The 22,614-nt window shown below is 41.8% G+C and overlaps 1 protein-coding gene across 12 annotated transcripts in view; it reads right to left on the reverse strand.

The window, feature by feature from the left end:
* The window catches only part of celf5a (cugbp, Elav-like family member 5a), a 190,004-nt gene that overhangs the window by 42,584 nt on the left and 124,806 nt on the right, over window positions 1-22,614 (reverse strand). The window lies entirely within an intron of this gene.

Genomic DNA, 22,614 nt, shown 5'->3' on the forward strand with positions numbered 1-22,614 from the left:
GGCAGAGTACTGTATGCAGCTTCATTGTTGATATACCACTGCTGTCCTAAACACTAAACTAAACAGATGCTTCTTTGGAATAAATGCATTGGAAACTAAACTTCAGAGTAATCAAATTGGCGGTGTTCTGCCTGGTTATACATATTGAAGATTTCTGGGTTCATTTGAAGCCTTTCTAATCACCATAAGCTTTTCAATATAAGACCGTTGGCCGCATGTGAACTCACTGCGCTATAACAAATTAAATCCGTAATATTTCACATCTCAATTCTTCATGCTGTAGTCTGACCATTACAGCACGCCCATGACAAACAATATCGCTGTTATTCCGTCCTGCTGCGTATGTACAAGAGCTTCTGTTGTTAAATAATGTTTGTTTCCACTGGAACAACACAACATTTGCAGCACAGGCCAGTATACTGGAGACTTATTACAGTGTGTTCTATGATTACACTGCAGACTTGCTGAGGATTTTTACAGTGAACTGAGACTTATTGAATAGCAATGGGACAGAGCAGGATTTTTTGGAGCGACGAGAAAGAAATCAAAAAGAATCGGGGGAAGCAGAGATGGTGAGAAAGAATGAGCGGGAGATGGGAGGAGAGAATGCATGTGTGGGAGAGTGAGAACGATGTGCCCATACTGTAAGTTGCCGTGCATACAGTCCTGCAGTCCTTGATAAGCCAGGATGGATGAAATAGGAACACCATTGGAGTTGGTAAATCATTGTCAGCAGTCGGGAGGATGAGGAAAGGGGAGGAAACTGAGAAGGGGAGGGATGGGTGGGGGGAAAGGAAAGCATACCAACTGCTTTAGGTGTTCTGTTTTTTTTTTTTTTTTAAATTCCCCTTCTCTGTCTGTCGCTTTCTAAATCGTTGCAAGAGCAAGGGAGTGGAGATAGAGGGGAGCGAGAGAGATCTTTGTGACAGAGGGAGAGCATGTGCTATAGAGAAAAAGTACTTGTCAGAAGGATGGGATGGTTGCCATGACAACTACTTATACAGCGGGCTGTCAGTCATGTTTCATTGGAGTTTGGAGAGGAGGAGATGAATGAAGGGAGGAGAGGAGTTAGGGAAGGAGGGGTTGGAAAAGGGTCATTTCTCCATCTGTCTGCTGAGCCGGAGTGTAAATTTGACTGTCAGGCTCACAGATAAGGACAAATTATGAACAATATTAGCTGGCCGATAAAAGGGAACAATAATGAATGGATAAATATATTAAAACCAAATGAGATAGCACCCAGGCAGAAACAGGGGCCCCGAGAAGCCATCCAGGTTTTCTCATTTGGCGGGTAAGATAAGAGCTAGAAGAGAGGCTGTGGAGGGGAAGGATCCACCGTATTATAGCTAGCCACTGTAGCGCACTTCCTTGTCAGAAGAAAGCAAGCAGGAATCAAAATCACTTTGTAGCAGGAATACCAAACATTGTGGCTTCCTCTCCCTCCTTCATGAGCCTATTATACTTCTCCAATGAACAGGATGCCGCACAATAACAGTGTCAGCATGTGTTCAAGCATAAAAAACACAGACAGAATGGAATGAAATTAATTAACCCTAAGAGATCACAGTGCTTAGCCAGTGGAATTTAATCCAATTTATTACATATAGGGGTCTAACTAGGGTTGTGTTTGCATTAATGAGATGGTGTGTATGTGTGAGTGCATCTACAGCACGTAGGAGTGTGGGTGTGTGGGCCCAGTTGTGAGTGTATATAGGTGTTCTGAGGGCAGTCTTCCCATCCCGTGTAAAGTCAGGATCAGTGATAGGAGTGGCAGAGACCAACAAGGGAGGGAGTCGGAGGTTTGGCACAGCCTGAGGTGAGAAAACCCTGCCAAATTAACTCCTGAATAATGAGCCTTTTATGTGCTGCATTATCACCAGAGAGAGGATGGCCACATATTTTATCCTAACGCTGGAGCCATTTCAGATAGGACCCAGTTAGTATGTTTCACACAGCACACCTTCAACCAAGAACGGAATGTGGGTTGATGGACTAGTTTGTTTACCAATTCCTGAAGTAAATTAGCACTCCTGTGTGTATATATTGTATCTGCAGCTGTCTTTTGAAGTTTGCATGCTAACCCACTGAGTTGACAGCACAAACCGTGAGGCCTACCATGCACCCGCCCTAATGAGGTAGCTTATTAGCGCTGTTACCCTCGCAACATCAGAGATGTTGCTTGGAAACAGCGCTGCAAAGAAAACAATACTGTAGTTTTCACCAAAAAGCCATCAAGCCTAGTGCTCCCTGATGAGCGGTTTCCATTCAAACATATATGACTGAGTCAAGAATGAAAAATACAACTGACTGACAATTTCATTATATATGAATGTTAAACATGCTATAGTTCATTGTGCTGCTTGCCCAGGTTGCCCACAAAGTCCTCAGCCATGTTTTCCATATATTCAGTCCATAATTCAATTTCGACGTGTTCCCTATAACGCTATCTACAGAGACCTGCTTCTCCAACACTAGCAGCCCCTATAGGGACATTGGCTTGATTTCATGTCATAGTTTCATCATTTCGGTGTCAAGGCTGCTCATTGGCAGCTCAGCTACAACCCATAAAACCCATCAGTAAATATGCCATATAACAGTGTATGCAAGGCCCTGATAGTAATGCTGCAGAAAAGGTGCATCCCTCATGAAGCACTCCTCAGGGATGGATTCCGCCTCAATGCTTTCCACATGTACAGTAAGAGCACATAAACACACACATTTTCTCATATGTACATACATACCGCGAGCATGCAGGAACCTACACGTGAAGTATCCATAAAATGATATAAACACGCGCTGAGAGGGTACCTCAGAGGCTTGCAAATACAAGCAACTTTTTCAACAGGCTCACGCACAGAAACCTATTACAGTATGTACAGTTGATGGTATACAGTATACAAACAAATATATGCTGTGACGAGGGGAAGCTCGTCCTACAAACAAACATCACCGCAGTGAGTGGGAGGTTGTGCTCGGTAACTGTTGCATCCGAAGCCCTATAGCGTGTTAATCAGGCCAAAGAGCTTAAGATCAAACTGTAACGTGTTAGCGAACAGCAGCCTCACAGGAAGAGAGCTTCTGCATTCCAACCATACGCACGTCCTGCGCGCACGCCAACCGAGTCGATTCCATCTCCGAGGGGATTTGGAGACCAGTGATCATGAATTCATTCTGTGCCCCCGGCAGAAACGATGACGGATGTCATGCAGAACACCTAAAAAGACTCACCCACACATGTGTGCGTGCCCACCTACGTGCACACACACACACACACACACACACACACACACACACACACACACACACACACACACACACACACACACACACACACGTGTTTGTACGCACATGTAGACAGATGGAATACACATACTGCGGCCCACACAGGACCTTGGGTACGTCATTTAATATTCTCTGAAGATTTTATGAATCGGTGCGATCTAATGGCTGCTCTGCTCAGTGATGCTGACTGGAGGATTGCGGCCGCATCTTGTTCCCGCTTGAAGCCTCGAACATACAATTACGGGTCTCCGACTTCTTCTCTGAATGCTCTGTGTAAAACCTCTGAGGTGTGTGAGTGGAGCTGTTGTCGTGCCTGCGTGTTGTGTGCGTGTGTCTGTGTGTGTGTGTGCGTGCTTTTGCTTTCTGTACAGTTAGAGCCAGCTCATCGCCCAGTTGACAGCTCACACTCCCACCTCAGAACAGAGCAGCCGAAGGGAGAAGAATAGAAGGAGAAATTGCTTAAAATATTTTTATCTCCACCGTATACGTCTCAGCAAATTTACACTCGATATGATAACAAATGTGAAATATTACTCACAGCTTTGTGTCGACTTCAGTGCATTACGGCTGTGGTCATAAATCCTGAAACTGCTGTGCAATGTGAATACTTTGCTACTGTATATAAACATTTACAATATGGCAGTGCTATTTATATTGTCTCCCTTCATAATGCCATCTGAAGGGCATTTTGGCATCAGTTATGTTATGGATTTTCTCTCCCACATTTCCCTCCATCCCATTTATTGCCATTCTTCTTCCCGTCCAGATTGTGCTTCTATACAGTAGAATGGGCCTTTTACCTTCGGCAGTATTTAACACACTGCTAGCCTGTTTCTTAATTATTTTCTCATCGCTCCACTGACACTGATTCATGAGGGTAACGTTGGACACGCCCCCTCGGCCAGCCCCCTCAACCAACCCCCACCTCTTTTCTCCTACACACAGTTTCTCTCTCTTTTCTTTCTTATAGTACGGTACAGACTCCTTCAGCTTTTCTCATGTTATCACTTGGATGTATTTTTTCTCTGCTCCCCCATTTTTGGCCCTCTCCCTTTGCCTCAGTATCTCCATCTTTCCTCTTTCTCTCATATTCCCTTGTGATTATCTTGGATGGCTAATCATGGTTACTCATTAGCCTTCATGCTTGTTCTCAAGTAATTACCTTTTTCTCATACAGAGAGAAAAAATGGACTATAACAAGAGACAACAAATTTAATTATAGCCAAACTGAGCCTCATGTGATATCCTGCCCCACGACATCCTATGTCAATATCCTTTACCGCCGCACCTCTGGACAACTGCAATATTTAGAATAAAATACGAACCCATGCAGGGATAAAAAAACTCAGTCTGAGAAAAGACAAAATCAAGTTTGACTAAGCAGACCAAGCAGAAATGGGGGGGTGGGGGGGGGTGTAAGATAATACTTGGAAGTTTAAAGTAATGGCTGGGGTTTTGATTGTGGCCAATAAAGACAGAAAGCAAAAATAAATGATGAGAAAAAGAGTGCAAGAGAGAGAGAGAGCGAGAGCGAGAAATGAATGTGAGGAGGCTTAGGAGATAGTGAGCGAGGGGCCATGCCCAACTCCACCTCAAAAGAGAGGGAGAATGTACCAGAATATGGGCTATCTCTCTGAAGCTTTGTCTGCAAGAGCAACTGAGCTGGCAGATGACTCTGCTGCACATGGACAAAAGAGGCTTACAGGCCACCCTGCATGTCAGCTTTCCCCCGGCCAGAAGTGGGAGAGCGGCAGGGGGAATATAAGGTGCACTCGAGCACTCACCTGACTAGACCCGACAGAGACCCTGTTTAAAGCGGTTTCAGATTTGCTCTATACATACATGACATCAGCCAGCAGCAGTTTCAGTTTGCATAAACTCCAATTCAGTGCAGAGCATTTATTTACTCAGAAAAAAACCCTGCAGTGTTAACGGTTATGAGAAGGGGGGAAATTATGTATGAGGTAAAGCTGAAAATACATAAATAAATACATGAGCCCTAAAGCATGTCACCGGTGTACTTTTATATTTGACCATTTCCATATTATGAGCTGGAGCAGATTCTTGATGGGAGGTGAGATGCTAAAATTAGAGCGCACCCACTCCTTTCAGTGTGCTTTTTGTATGCATAGCCTCTGTAGTGCTGATGTGACTGCAGGGGGAGAGCCTAACCCTGTCAGTCACACTGACAGCTAAGCTGTCTTATCTGCTCTCCATTGGTGATGGTGCACTTTAATTAGGCTAGAAGGTCAATCAGCACCTTTTAGAGGATGTGATTGTACTGAAAGCATTCTATAATCCGGGACAACCATAGTGTTTTGGGAGCCTAAGGCAAGCATGTGTGTATCAGGCTCCCTCACTCTTTTTATTCTGAGTTGTCTGAAAATTCAAATGATCTTATATCACATATTTTCACAAAGCCCTGCACTACTGTACTAATGAACTGCTGCACAGATTTCCACAACATATTTTGTGTTTGTAGAAAAGAACTGCGCCTGAAGACTGGGGAAACGGAACATACTGTAGCTTATGTTAACGCTCCTGACATTAAAATCGGATTTGACCTTCTTGTTGCTGAAAAAAGTATTGCTAGTGTTGTCTTTTGTTTTCAAGAAGGAATGTTAATGTTACAAGTTTGCCAAAGTGAGAAGTATTATCAAAAAATACTATTTGATATTTCCTGGGAACTGTTAATAACCATTATTTAAAGATCCATTTATGCTGTAAACTCCGGGTCAACAAATGCCATCAAACCTTGAAAACCCTCACCTTTAACAAAGTTGATGAGAAACATGTCTTTGACTATCATGTGTGAAATGAAGGCCCTTGTTTTGCTCTGTACGTCGAACATTAAACCATTGATTGTTGATGTATGAGTAGACTGTCTGCTCAACGCTACACTCTAAAATGAATGATTTTTTTTTAAGCTGTCCCACACAGAAGTTTTTGACGGCTGAAGTCATCTTTGCGTCACAGCGTTACATAATTTTTTACTAGGCCATGGTAGATACGTATTCCTCGTCTCCTCCATTTGTTGTTAAATTGCTGTTGGCAAACAGGTTTTAGGTGCATTACTGCCACCTTCTGGCGATAGTAACGCTTTAATACTGGACACGAGTACAAAAATGGAAAAACACATTTTTTAAGACAAGACGATAGTCGCATTGATTTGACGCACTTTCAAAACTTCCAAAATTATGACCCATCCCTTGTTTGCCAGTAATATCACAATGGAGCGATGTGTTGCCATCATCATAATTTTGTCTTCTTTTTCTTTTGCAGCACATTTAAAAGAATAATTCACAGTAAAGAAAAAATACTATGCTACCTTTGACATTTGACATTCAACTAGCTTTCCTCTTCAATTTTAATTTTCTCTGCCCTGCTTTGATTAGTTATGCAAACTGTTATGAGAAGCAGTATCATCAACAAACTAAATTGGCTGCCCTGTGCATACTGTAAAAAGCCAAAAGTGTCCACTGTTGTCTGTCTCTTGCTAAAGATATGCACTGTGCGGCACACCGTATGTTGTAGAACTTGTGTGTGGGGAAGGGGTAATTTCTCCAGAAATATACATGTTCATAATCACAGACAGAGATGTGTGCGTGTTTGTGGAAAGAATGACCCCCACATTGTTGTCTACCTCAAACACACTCGATTTAAGAACGGCCAACTTTGCGTCTCTTCGTTTCCCTCCTCAGCCCCAATCTTCCAGACAGCCCATTTGTTTTCATTTCCAGGATGTTTTGCTTGATATCTAATCAAATAAACAGCTATATATTGAGCAAATCATCAAGAGGGAGAGTGGAATTCTTCATCGGATGTCAGGTACATTTTTTCATTGCCGTTTTACTTCATGCGTCAGATTTATTGGATTTGTTTATTGTCATAGCAAATCATCTAGTGTCTGGGCATGCATAGAAATGTGTTGTAAAGCCTCCACTACATGTTGACAATACCGGTGAGCAGTAAGGCTACCCTACTTTTTAATTTTGCATGCAGAATGTTTAATCGCAGTCTTGGAATATGATAGATCTGAGGTGGTGCAGAAATGTGGACCTGTCAAGCTTGTTTCTAATCGCATTGGACTGCAAAAAGACCGACTTTTCTCTCTCCCAACTATCAGGCAGATGGCCTTTTCCTCCAGCCCTCTATCTCTTCTCAGCCTACTCTCGCTCCCTGTCAAACCTTACAGTAAGCATTTTAATTCCTCCTGACCTTTGCTGATCCCATCCAGGCAGTTTTACCCATTGCTTAGGGCCAAAACAAAATGAAATTTGAATTTCAGCTCAGAATAATTTAAGATGATCCTTTCTATGCAGGGAGTCGCAACTATTTTGTAGTTTGGGTGCTGCCAACTGACTAAATGGACTTTCCGTAAGAGCGCTCTCCCGCTATTCCTCTCTTGCCTATGGGACTGTGGGATCACATACACTGTGATGTGAGTGTGTGAGAAGTGGGGAGAACAGTGGAGAGTGAGTGAGCATAACGTCCCCAATATTCACACTGGCACACAAACACAGACGTGCTCCAACTCCAGTACACTGAGCACCGCAGGGCTTTGTGTTGTGTGCAAGGCTGAGAAATGCCATGTCAGCACGCACCACATGGAAGTTTAGAGGGGAGGGAAAAGCTAAATAGTAAAAAAAAAACAAAAAAAAACAACGTGATGAAAAATGCATGGAGGGGAGAGTGGGACAGTGACTCCCTGTACACAGCTGTCTACGAAGAAGCTAGTGGATCTTTACACTCTATCCAGTTACCTGTACTGACAGTGCTGCCTCCCTTACTGACCACACACCTCTAAACAGATAACAGATAACAGAAGAAAAAAACAATGACATTCATGCAACCTGCACATACAATGCCAAAAACCATGCTGCAGTGATAAATGGCTACCATAGATACAAGAACATTTTAGAATATGTACCCAGCGCAAGTGGAAGAATACCTCAGAAAACCACGTTAAATATAATTGTTGTGTTCCTGGTTCTGAGTGCGATGCTACAACAGAACACTGTCTGTTCTGCACTAGTGCAAAAATCAGCACGTGCATAGAAATTAATATCTTTTACAACACTGGCCGAATCATTCCACTAAGGATTTTTAGTTTTTTTTTACGTTGCTTTAATTCATCATAGTGACACGTGATTGAGAGCAATGTCTCCACCTGAGTTCTACGTAGGCCTTTATCAATATCTCGAGAGCCACAAAATAACACTGTTGGACAAGGATGTGTCAATTCCTTTGAACCTCTGCTCTTATCACATAATATGAGTAAAACAGCTTTCCAATAACAACAATCACTGTTAATAAAAGAAGAGCAGTCGTGCTGCCTATATGAGCTTTTATGTTGGCCACTTCACTTAAATCATTATATAAACATGAACAGTCATAGTCCTACATGCTTGTTTTTGTTCATATCTCGATGACTTGGACAACTGGACAACTGTATACATGTCATAAGAAAGGAGGAATATCTGCTGGTTTGTCTGCAGCTAAGTACCCTTGGCTGGTGACCATAAAGTGTTTTAACATTGTAAAATGTCTTCACATGCGTGGTACAAATTGGTCATTAATACATAGTGTTTCCGGGTGCACGGGCGCAGCATGTGCTGAAGGGATCGTGCACTGACAAACACGTTAGTATTGTAGCTGCTAATTACCCGGCTGCACAATTATGTTAGTTTGCTTGGTGAACTTTTCCCTCACTCATGCAGCTTTACCCACTTGACATAAAACACTAAATCAAGTTGACTTTTCTGTACGTGTGCTTGAAGATTTTACTAGGCAAATTTTACTGATAAGAAAAATAAAACGGGTACTAATTGTAAACAAATAAATGACAATTCAGAATGTGCTCAGATGCTGCTCTCATACATCTTATGCAGGCACAAGGAAATATAAAGCAAAAAGTCCTGAATATTTGATATTGCTTCAAAGCAAAGCAGCATGTAATAAATGCTCCAATACTCCTGCAACACATCTTCAGTTTAAGTTGATTTCAAAAGCTGTAGGCTGTCAATCCACAGTCCGGTGCTGGCTATAATCAAAGAGGCACTATTCAGCTCCATTCTCCCCGACAACCTTCACAAGACTCCTTAAGCACACTGTGGAGGTGATGTAAGGAGAAAGAAACACCAGCAGTTAGACACCTACAGAACAACTCCATTAGTTGTCCAGCAGTACTTTGACAAATGTCCTTCTCCTTAAAAGTGTGTCCGTAAACATGCCATCGCATTGCACTACACAGATTTGGATTTTTTTTTTTTTTTGTTTGACATCGGGTCGATCCGTCCAGAGTTTATTCTTTTGCTATGAAAACAGCATGTTGTCCTTTTCACTCTACAACTGCTAATCTGCAGGAGACGACCATGTTGACAGAACACATTATGGAGCTTTAGGGAGGGAAGGGCTTGGTATCAACACAGACACAGAATTTAAATTGGTAAACCTCTTATAGGACATGAACTTGTTGGAGCTTTTTTTTTAAATTTTTAAATTCATGTGTTATTGCTTGTGCATATACAGTGTGCATGCTAGTAAGTGTGGTTCATGCTTAAGGTAATGTCTCTGTGCAGGTATTAAGAGCTTGATGTTGGGATGACGAGGCAGGCTTGTCAGACAGCACGCAGTCATGTTGCGCTACAATATGATTTTAATCTTCTCAGTGCTCCATCAGCAGTTTATCAAGCACGGCCACCTTTACAGGGGGGGGGGGGTGATTGGGTCTTTAGTGAAATGACTGTCAGGAGTCAGAGACGAGGGGGCGTCTGCATTTCAAATATCATTTGCTGCTGTCAGCGCGGCCCGGTATATTGAAGGATTATCTGAAATTAGTTTAGTTAATTTACCATTTTAAAGGGCAGTTGCTTTGCAGCTGATTAGTTATTGTACACACTTGTCAATTGAGTGTCTCTGGAGAATCTGTCCCATGAGGACTGAAGCCTACATCAAATGCACACACGGAGGAAAAGAAAACGGAGAGAGGACAGACAACTAGTAATGGGGAGGGGTCTGAAAAGTAAAGAAAATAAAGACAGAACAGAGCCAACCATGACATAATGTGTTTTTTTCTGAAATTGTTGTAAAAGATGAAATGAATGTTATTGCCTCTTTGCACATAAACATGGCCTCAGAGTAAAACAAAATAAAAATGAAGGCATTAAATAGGTTTGTTTGTGGAGGTGGACATTGGTGTGGTGGAGGTGGTTATATACATTGTGAATTAGATGTGTGAGCCTTTGTACAAGGAGGCCAAGAGGAGGCCATCGCATTGACCTCTCCACAGGCTTATATTCCCATAGTTACCGTTGCTACGATACTGGGTTCAGCTCACCGTGATATAAATGGCCAAACAGAGAAACCCTGTCAGAGACAAACAGTGAAAAGAGGCAAACATAGCAGTGACTCATAATTCAGATTGTGCATGTACAGTTGATTTGGTCTGTTTTGAATAAACCATAGGACTGAAAGGGATTTTTCTTGATTTATTTATTAATGTTTCCAGTTTACCGGGGTTTTTTTTTTCGTTTTTTTTTTTTTTTTTTTTTACATTTTCCCCAGCAATTTATATATATAACTACCGTGAGGTAAATGTTTGAGTCCAAAAATATGAACAAAAATACCCCCATGATTTTTAGATTGTTCAGCACTGAACAAGCATTTCTCTGTTCCCCATAATTCATTTATAAAGAGCCTTTCTGGTTAATCCAGCAGCCCATGGGGAAGTGAGACAGACAATGTGCCAATTTTAGTCAAGGATATACTGTAAACACACAAAAAAAATAGGCTTTTCCAGAAACATGCAGGTTCCTAATGTTTTTTGGGGAAAATACAACCCATCTGGGAAGGACTAACATATGAATAATGTGGCAGCAAGGACTTTTCAAAGTCTGGTTTGAAAAATTATTTTGAATATCTTTGAAAATAATAATTATGAAAAAGTCCATGAATTAAAAGTTTTTATTCCTCACATTATATGCACAAAATAGAAACATACTATATGTTTGTCATCACAGATTTCGGTTATTAGGCTTGTTATCAGCAAGTTCATGAATCTTTCTCAGGAATCATTTTTCAATATAGAAATTGCAGTCATTTACCCGATACAGAACTAAATGCAACAAAAAATATGATAGCGCCTGCTAGAGGACTGGCATATTAACTTTGGACAACAGAAAGGAAACACTCCTTAAATGCAACAGCTTCAGTCTGACACTGAACATAACAACAGTCAACTTCAGTCTTCTCGGACTTACTCGACCTTTTGAATATTTTTTCTGTGCAGGGTCTCTCACTGGGTTCACTTGCCTTACTGCTGGTTTCTACTGTTCTGCATCACATGGTGTAATGCTGTGTTATCATGTGTTGAGGTAGAAAGTGGGAGCTCTTGTTTTGATGGAGCATATGTCTCAAATTAAGATTTGGCTGAATCGTTGTTATTTACAAATTAGCCTGCAAAGAGTTATGAATTGAGACTGCAAATTCAATACGTTGATGTGCCCGTTGTTATCAGAAACCTATTGTACTGCTGGTTTTCAGTCCTATTGCCAATTTTTTTTTGGCCCCCTAGCTATTACTTTACGTAAACAATGGTGGGAAAAAAGACAACTTTCCCTTGTTGTAAATGCCACTCCTCTAGTCGTAGACCCTCTCTGCAGACATTTTGACTGAAAAGTACAAACGTTACGAATTACTTTGACAAATACTCTGCATTAAACCAGCCTTCACAATATTAGGACCTTAAAACTGAAGCCGCTTAGTGGATTTCAGCTATAAATTTAGATTAATTCATTAATTGTAAACTATTGTCAGTGAAACATCCTGTAAATATTGTGCGGTCCTTTTCCATTAAGTGCTTGCCCTGTACTGCTGTGACATGCACGACTAAAACAAACTGTGCAGTTCCAACCAGAAATCATAACTACTCTTAACGATACACTGTCTTGGCTTCTTGTCGAAAGATACCACATGAAAATGACTCTGTTAGTCAAAAGTAAACAGTGCGATACACCTCAGACACCTCATACTGCATATCTCATACTGGAGCTGCAGGCATGAATATCATATGAGGAGCTCTAATTATCATAATCAGCGACACTATAAGAAGTAAAATTTCCTTGTTGTAGTGTGTTGTTGGTTCCTTTCTAATCGAGGTTTTTACCTTTCTATTTCAATAAAAACATTTTGACTTTGAATTCCAGAGAGAGAAATTGTTCAGCGTGTTTCCCCAGTAATTTCAACGCAGACACTTTTCCTTGGAGCCATTAAATGAAAATAGAAAAGGATCTTAAAGTAAGCTACATGGGTTAGTTTCACTGAAGCCTGGTGAGGATCAGCCACAAACCGCCCCAGTTAGATGTCAAAGCTTGTGTGAAATTAACAGAACATTGAATGATACTGGGTTGTGTCGACCCTGTCTGCCGCTTTCCTACCCTGACTCCCCCAAACTACCTTCACTCCAACTCACAATTGCTGTAATACCTCACCCTTTCCCCAAAGGTAAAATATCCCAGTGAGCAATCCAACAAAATTTGACCCAATGTTCTCCTTGTAAAAGCAGAGCTAACCCCATGTGCACGGAGGGAGGGCAGGTAGCACAGAAAAGGAGAAAGGGCTTTCATAAATGTAAACCAGTGTGGTCTGAAACCACAGGAGTGGATGTAACCTTTTGCATTGGAGGACAGTGTTATTAGAGGAGCCAAAGTCAGAGCAGTCATTTAACTGTCCTCACAGCAACTGTTCCCTCCCTTTAGTTTCAGCGCATCCTTCTGAAAATGCAGAGGGGGGTGAGAACAAATACGAATGCCAGAAAAATGAAATAATAGAGTGTTCCTACAATTTCCAATTCAATTTCCTCTCGCTGACCCACAGTTACAAGAGAAATCAATGCAGCTGTGAGTAAAACATCCTGAACTGAGGGATGGCAATAGCCTCCTGTTTTTGAGCAAAACCAAAGACCATCATGGTTTTTGAAGATCGCTTGTAAAATAAATCACTCAGGAATAAAGTACTGGCACTTTTGCTGTCTGAAGGAGTGAGCACTAACCTAGACATATGCACTCTCCTCCCGATTCCCAGGTCTTACAGAAATGGCATCAGTATATCACATTGTTTAACCTCCACTTCTGTCCTATTCTGTGTCCAGTCTGGTACAGATGTAAAACTGTTTCTTTTCCTAAAAATTAAAACAAATAGAACTAGTCTCACAAATATACATATTTTCTCTGGATGAAGCAACAAAAAAAACAATAACCTCAAGTGTTTCAGTTGGAGATTGCTGCAACAGGAAATTTGCTCAAACGTCAATAGAGAGAACAGACTGTCATTTCCTTCCTTTTCTTGTCACACCTTGCGTAAAAAAAAAGCAAAGTACCTTTCCCTCAGCCGAAGGCGAAACCCATCACCGGTGTTGTCAACATAACAATGTGGCCTGTGGGTTCGTGGTGTATATACCCTTTCCGGGTCTAAATTAAATCCTTGATCAGAGGTGTTACCTGGGATTAATTCAGGTGCCTCCATTGAACACAGGAGGCTTAGACAAGAAATCCAGCCAAGAATTACAGCCCCAATTCTGCTCTATAGACATCAAAGACGTAGGGATAATAGGGAAACGAGAAGGAGACAATAGGTACTGTCTCCATGGCAGCCAGTGATGGAGGCCTCGTCCTCTGAGACCGATAGAGCTCCACATCTGCTGTCTTGAAACAGAGAGCAGACATGCAGCAGCCCTACTACCTAACCTATGAAGAATAATATGACAGGCTTCACAGTGTGTCAGACAACATAATATAACTCTCATTCTTTGCATCAGCATTTGTTCATCCAGTCAGCCCAGAGTTTGTGTAACAGGACAGATTTGAATATGTGCAGAGTGTCTGATTCATTTATCAGCCTCATGTTTGACACGTTTCTTGCCCTCATATAATTTTGCAATCTGTTTATGCAGAGACAGTGAGGAACATGTGTGGTCACACTTCGTCATGTAGGACAAGTCACCGCCAGCCCCATGTAGCAAACAAACATTCAGGTTGGATAGAGGTTTATAATTTGTTCAACTTCGTGACATCAAATCATTTCACTGTTGGTCAGACAAAACTTTTAGTTGGAAGGCTTCTATTTGGCTCGTGGGAAACTGGTTACTTCTTACTATTGTCTGACATTTTATAGATTAATTAAAACAATTCTAGGTCCAGCCCTACTACACAAACGACGACATACTGTACAGTACGTACCGCACACCATGTTAACAGGAGGGCATGTTGTTATATGTTATGTTATATGTTAAATGAGCCTATGCATCAAATGTGGAGCAGCAGAGGTGGTGTGGTGGGTAGTTTTAGATATATTGTCCCCACCATAGATTTAAGATGGCCACACATCAAATTGTAATGGCCCTAGTGTTATGTATGAACTTTGAAACCGACTGTGTAAATATACCAACGTGTAGACCATGTTGTTTTTTTTTCCTCTTGTCTCTTGCATTCTTGTCAAAATATAGAATATTGTTTCTCCAAACTGGTCTTCAAACGTGACTTTAAACCAACACTACTCTCCACAACAGAGAGAGGGACCTTTGCTTGTGTCTGAGAGAAAATGGAGGAAGGTGACTGACTGGCCAGAATAAAAGGCCAAATAACTGTTGAAGCGTGAAAGTCTGAAACATTTCTTTTCCTTTTCCTCTCGGAGCAAAAGAAAGCTTTCAAGGTCCAGAGATTGTGAAATGTTATTTTTCATCTCACTCTTTCTGAGGCACAAGGAAACCTGAAAAGCCACGGTTACAGCAGTTTAGTAACCCTCCTATTTCAAAATTGAGGTCCTTTCAGATGTTGTGTGCCATTCAGGCCTCCTGCGATTCTCTGCAGTGTGCTGCACGAGTCCTTACCATGTCTACAGATGGAATGAAATTGCGGAAAGGCTTCTTCTTTTTTTTTTTTTTTTGCAGGATGCCATCACATTTTCCCTTCTTTACCAGCCATAGCTTACCCTGAAACCATGCAGAGATCATCTAACTCTGCTTGACGTCTGATCTCTTCTCATGTGAATACGTCCTCCATTCCATCATTCTTACTCTTTCTCCTTTCATTATATTTTTAGATCCGTAACATGAGCTGTGCTATTCCTCCATGCGTGATCATTTTATCTCTTGCATGTGTTTTTTATATCTTTGCCAACTCTGTAGTTGATGATGTTATGCTGCTTTTGTTGGTAATTTCCCAGCTCTGAGATGTGCGTTCAGTGTTTGGGCTGCTAGATTCCTTATCTGCTCTGACAAATAACTGTTGAGCAGCGAGAACAACAGCAGATTATCATGCAGAACATCGCCTTTAATGCAGTGGCGATTCAAAATGAAATAGCTGTGAGGAGGCATGATGTTATAAACCAGTCACTTAATTTGCTCCACAACAGTTTTCTTCCATCATATTAGAGCTGTTAAACGGGGCCGAGGGCTGCGCAGAGATGTAATGTGTCCCCTATATAAAAACTCATCTTCTCATCAGAGGAGCCTCCCAAGACTGTTGTCTTCACTCATCCTGGATGAACAACAAACCTCTGGTGGTCCAGGTATCCTTGATAGCCATCTTAGAAAAAACACCACTGGGAATAAGCCTGTCAGCAAGTGTGTGAAGTGTACATTATGGTAATGGAACCATCAGGAAAAATATTATATTTCTTGATTTTTACTTAACCCTCTTTCCCACCTTCCCCATCTTCAGCTCCAAGAGACAATTTAGGCTTGTCCTTGGCTCAAAGGCAGCACCACTTGAAATGCCTTTAGATTTGGTGCGCGCGCGCGCACACACACACACACACACACACACACACACACACACACACACACACACACACACACACACACACACACACACACACACACACACACACACACATCAAAGGGACCAGGAGCTTATTTTCAAGTATTTTGCACCCTGAGGCTAGGAGCTACTTCTGAGGCTGCTGTATTCACTGTAAATAGCTTGGTTTTCTGTCCCACTGATCCCAGCCAAAGCACCATCTACCAGAAAGCTGTGGGCATGGGCCTCCATGCTCCCGTATCAGAGGTGAGAGGGAAAAATCACTGTGCATAATAGTTCTGCTGATTGCTTTCCTAAGGTGTTGACCAGTAATGCACTCAACAGCAACACTCAGTCCAGGTTTTCCAGGGTGAAGGCGTCCTGAGTTTGTTCTGCTTGTCGCCTTTGAAAGATCAAACTTCTAGTTGTGCATTTGATGGTGCTACCCTGTGAAGCGCTACAAGTTTCCCATCATTCAGTCCACGACAATAATTTATCAACCTGCTGTCACTAATCAAAAAAGCTGAAAGAATAATATCCACCTACCTTTATCAGCGTTTTCATCTTTTGAGTGTCTACAATATCTGCTAAGCATTATTTGCCACTTTTGTTAGATTGCTTGGTTTTCTGGTCATTGAATGGTCTGAGAACAGTGATTAAAGGTCATAACTTCGGAAGAAAAAAAGCCCGCTCAAAGTTTGGAGTTGCACCTTGTCAGATACGCTATAAATAACTCACTAAAACCATCTGGCTGAGTCCTCCTGTTTGGGAAGGTGGCGTTGTGGGTAACCTGGGATGATGGTGGGTCCTTGTTGTGGGAAGTGAGTGACTCGCATGTGTAAGAAGTAACATTGGCGGCAAGTAGCTGTAGCCTCAGCCACTGTGAAGTGCATGCCAACATGGGTCATTAAGTTACTGTAATCAGATATAAAGTGTGCAGATAAGTCCAAGTTTCAGTGTAACAGTTATCCAGCTATTGTGCATCGTGTTCGCTGCCCCAGAAAAGAAAGAATAAAGGTGCGGTTTGTGCAATGTTAAGAATGTGTCTTTGCCTCTCCTCCTCACTGCAGAGTTAGTCCGGACAGCGCAGGCTAGTTACGAGCTACAAGCCACATTGCGTGCACCTTCCACCTCCTCTTCCTCTCTGTCACTCACAATATATAACTAGTCGAAGTAAAACAAATTAATTTTCAGTCTGTTTGAGGGTCATTCCAACACATTCAGAATCATTACTGCTTTTGTTGTTAGAATTGTCTTAGCTTGTAAAAGTTTGATTTTAAAGGCTCATTATTATCGTGTTGTATTTGTCTGTAATGTAGCACAATAATAATGATGTTAATTGTAAAAAAAATAATTCTCAGCCCTCGAACTCAAACTGTTTTCTGATGTCCCAAAAAATATATATTCAGATAATTAGATTTATATCATAAATGTGCAACTACTCATTGACTATTGACTTGAACTAACGACAGGGCAGTACCCCGTGAATCTTACTTCACTTACAGTGTCTCTCCCAGTATAGAGAGAGTTCTGGTAAATTGGTGGGATTCAGCTCAGCAGTTGACTCTAGTGAATATAATCATTGGAAAGAAGAGAAAAACAGGCCAAGAACTGAATGTCAGAAACTCTCCCTTGCCCATCTCTTTCAAATCGCATCAATCAACATTAAAGAAAATGGTATCTTCACTTGGAAGTAGAAATGTGCCTTTAAAGAGAGCTGTTTCAGTCTGCTGTGTCTATTGCTTTGTCTAAGATCATGCCTTCTGCAGTGATGCCCTTCTTTGCTGTAATGACTGCTGTCAGCCAGCAATTCTGATGCCTCAGAGTGCGTAGCATCATTCATAAGAAGACATCTTGCTGTGATTAGCCTTCTGCCTAAAACCATATATGAAAATTCATTTTAAATGTCCTTTAAAACCTATAAAATATCCATATTGACTTGAGGCTGCCAAGCTGCAGGGTGCTGCTAATCAGTTCCCTCTATGGTCCATTTAGCCTCTGTGTCATTAAAGATAATACAAATAAAATAACGGTTAGCATGAAGGCACTTTGAATCCTTCCCCTAAAAAAAAAAAGAAAAGAGTCTGCCTCCTTCAACAACTGTCAATAATTTGCACCAGAAGAGAATTTTTTTTTTAGTTTCCCACGCTTGCAGTGCATTTGTGCTGAACAAATTCCAGTTAATTACAAGGCAAATGGTACAAAATGTGCTCTGTGACCATTACAATCCTGTTCGCTATGCTCAGCAAGGATGCATCACTCATCACACCCACACAAGCACTATTCACCAATAAATGAAAACACATAGATATAAAGAACCCAGTTAACACATATACTGTATACACCACACACACACACACACACACACACACACACACACACACACACACACACACACACACACACACACACACACACACACACACACACACACACACACACACACACACACACACACACACACACCGGTTTGTATCTCTCCACTTCACACAGATGCAAAAAATTTCAACACTTTGCTCTACCCTCTCTTGACTTTGACCAATATTGTGCCATAGTGGTATTCCAGCAATAGAACTTTAATGAAAGGTTTTGCAACGAGGCATAGACGCTTGGTTGATCTAATGAGATCCCTAACTGTTTCTGCCATCTGCTAGACCCAAGTCATGACATTAACTATGCAGCCATGCTAAGCTTCAAACCTCTTTGAGATGAAGTAGCCGTCATCTGCTCTATGCAATGTGCGTAGACGGCTACGCATATCTCACACGTAGCACAGATTACTTTCAATAACACTGTACGCATACTGCAGCTATTGTATGCAGACAACGAAAAATGCCCTGCTTGCATCTGTGTAACGTAATGTTTTCACAGATTTCTTTTTTTTTTTTTTTTTATAGCAGTATTGATGTGTCTGGTGGAGAAGGCCTCGCTTTGAGTCATTCTCATCTGCAGTTTTCGAGGGTGCCATTGTTCGCCGGGCCGGGGAGAGGTCACTGCAAGGGAGGAGAACAAATGTGGAGCGATTGACTAGTCTCTGTTGGAGAAATGAGTTCTCCATTCATTCGCAGGCTTCCAGAGGTGAAGCGTCCTTCAGAAAAAGTAAACACAATCTGACAGGGCCCTACAACAGACTCAAAAGCGCAGCAGGGCACAGTCAGTAAGGACAACACTTTGCTCCACACTCCTCTCCTCCCCTACGTCCAGCCTCCAATCAGTCCAATGACCCACAGCTCATCAGATCTCATGGAGGAATCTGGACACTTTAGGAGCAGTTTCCCCTGTTTTTATCAGTGCCTGCAAGCAATGCATTACTATCGCCAAAAGGTGGTGGTAATGCACCTAAAAGCAGTAAACAACAAAAGGAGGAGAAGAACAGCTACCAGCAGGCTCCGGTAAAACGTGCATGGTGCTGTGAGATTAGACGCTTCTGTACAAACAGCAGATCAGCTTTGTTAAAGGTGAGGGTTTCCGAAGTTTGATGGCATTTGTTGATTCCAAGTTTACGCCATAGTTACTAGCAAATATCAAAGTCAAATTGTGTGGTCCTGTGAGATTAGAGGCCACGGTGCAAATAGGAGAAAACATGCAAAGACAGCTACAGCTGTCCAAAAAGTTCTGTGTGGAGCATCAGATTTTTTCCAAGGGGGACACTTTTAAGTTATTTGGCATTTGTTGAGCCAAAGGGAGTCTCTCCTTCTCTTTACGTGTGTGTATTTGTGCGGGGTGGAGGAGAGTTCAGAGCGATTATTAAATACTATCTTTGCTTGAAATGCCCATCCCTGGTTCATAAGATCACATTCCCCTCTGAAATACAAATGAAGTATGGAAATCTAGAGGGATAGGGTGATCATTCCTTTAAGAATATTAGAGCAATTCTCTCTGTAGGCTACCATCCCAGGTCCGACCAGTTACCAGGTCCCTCCTGGAAAGCAAATTGAAAACTAGAGCCCCCATCAGAGACCAGATTAGGCTGTTTTCCCGACATGCTTTAAATTGCAGTAATCTCAAATGCAGATCACATCTGCAACTAATTGATGGATTTGCCAGAAGATCTAAGAGTGGTTCGGCTCAACTGTGAGCTCCTGTTTATTTTCAGAAGGCAGAAGTTTTAACCCTTCACTGGCTCCTGCCAGAAAGGACTGGAGGGCCAGTGAATCTCAGTGCTAGCAGTGCGCTGTCATCATCTGTGACACAATTATCCAAAGGCTAACCCTAACATTCACCCACAAACTCTAATTAGAGGGAAAGATGCGCCCGGATTTCTGTTGTACATTGGTTTTGCATGAATAATTCAAAGCACATAAGGCTCACTGTTGTTCTTCAGGCCCCCTCTTGCTATTCATGGTACAGTCGAAGCTCCAGCAGTGGAAGGGAGCTTGCCATCCACCCATGCAAATATGCTTACTGAAAAAGTGTGGTTAGGAGCTCATCACAGCATTGTCATATAAAATAGCTGGGACCATGAAAGTTGAACTCGGCGTGCAGAGACCGAATTGGTCAGTAGTCAGAACTGTTCTCTTGTTCTGTGTGAAAACGGGAGACAAGTCTCGCAGACCGACACGCAGAGAAACACAACGAGGGTTTTTAGGAAGCCTGAAACTACAGTTCTAATGCTAAATAATGTTCTTACGTGTGTGTGCATGTGTGTGTGTGTGTGCGTGCGTGCACATATCAGAGAGATAGATAGAAGTGAAAAAAGAAACACTATAAACGTGTTTTCACATGTGTAGGTATTTTTGAATGTGATTGCACGAAAAAAAAAATCCACATGGGCATTGCATGTGTTTGGAGATGTGCTGTGTGTTGTGGTTGTGGCAAGCAATGATCTATCCTTTCCCATTACCCCACTGCATACGTGTGGTTCATTTACATTCATGGTTATCCAGATAATGAAGCTTTCAATCCGGGGGATCCTGTGGTGAGAACAATGAACCCAATTACCTCCCGCCGCCTGTGAGATGGGATGGCAGACTCTGAGACAGATGGGAGAGGCTGCACTCGGCCGGCAATCCAATCACATTCATCTCGCTTGCTTCCCCTCCCTCCCCCCCGTTCATGTGTTCTGCAGCAACTTATCAACAGGCCGGAGCCAAAGAACCTGGGGATCATTAGATCGCACACAACAATGCTGCAAACACACACACACACACACACACACACACACACACACACACACACACGCACGCACGCACGCACGCACGCACGCACACATGTGCACAAGCAAACTCCCGGAGGTCCACTCGAGCCCCCACAAGCTCCCTCCGCTGTTCCCCAGCACTGACACGCACGTCAGGTTTCTCTCTTCCCTCAAACACAACGCCTCACAATGATCATAGGAGCGTGCACACTTCCTCTGCTCGAGGGGGAGAGCGAGGTAAGGAAAGGATTTTGTGGGGGAGGTAATATCTACCTCAATCTTGATCTCCTCATCAGTGAGCCAGGATCTGAGTAAGAATGTTCCTAATGAATTATGCAAGATACTCAAGTTTCCTTTTTCTAGCTTAATGTTTCAGTTATACGCTCTGACTGAAATCATTCAATGATGCGCTCAGTGAAAGTTACTACATTATCAGCCCTTGTATGCATGTGCAACATGACGGAAGAAAATGGAAATAGAGTTGATCAAGGAGTTAAACAACCATGATGAGCATCTTTTTTGATCATGGCTCTGATGCAATACTATGAAATGATGTCAGTGAAAATAGCAGTTTATTGCTATCTTTAATAGGAGTTTATTTACTAGTTATTTATATATATAAAACCGAGACTAGTGTCATCTTGTACCGTGGGGATTTGTTACAAGATTATGTCCAAGGTAAAATACAAATAAATATAAACCTGGTTATATAGAAATAAAAAAATAAAAATGTAAAAAAAAAAAGGTGTAATTTTAAACTAATGACATGCCCCCGTATGTCATCCATACAGTTTGTGGTCATATCAACACTTGTGTTCAGTTGTGCAGCACCAGAGGTACTTTTTATTCGGGCTCCGGTTCAATACCGGTTCCTGAATCAAACTTTTTTCGATACCCATTTTTAAACCGATTTTATAAAATCCCTTCTAACATAAAGAAATGACATTACACATTGCGGTACTCTTTCGTTTTCTTGCAGTTTACAGGGAGAGAAAGTAACTTGGTTTGTTTTTTTCCTGCCCACAGTGCAGCCTCCAGTTACTGCAGCACACATGACTCAGACAGTTAATGTGGCCAAATGTTAGTTTGCAAAAAGTGACATAAGGCATCCTAATGTATGATTTACAAACTTAAGTTGAAACCAACTGATTTTTTTTTCTGCGTGTAAAGTAAAGGCTACATGTGATAAATACTGTGGCTCAGTGATGCTGATGAGATTTACTTATGCATAGACATAACGCAAATTATGATAGGTATTTAAATTTTGTACCAAAGGATTGTACCGTAGCGGTTCGGTTGGTGCTGTGAAAGTATCAAAGGTCGATACCCTGCCCTACTTTTTATACATTTCCTGGACGTTTTACAAGTGAGAAAAAGTATAATGTTGTTCCTCTAAGA

Source organism: Brachyistius frenatus, unplaced genomic scaffold, assembly GCF_029030835.1.
Source record: "Brachyistius frenatus isolate BFR_SWC_R1_liver_20210118 unplaced genomic scaffold, ASM2903083v1 Contig_18, whole genome shotgun sequence".
In the NCBI taxonomy this organism is placed as follows: Eukaryota; Metazoa; Chordata; class Actinopteri; family Embiotocidae; genus Brachyistius; species Brachyistius frenatus.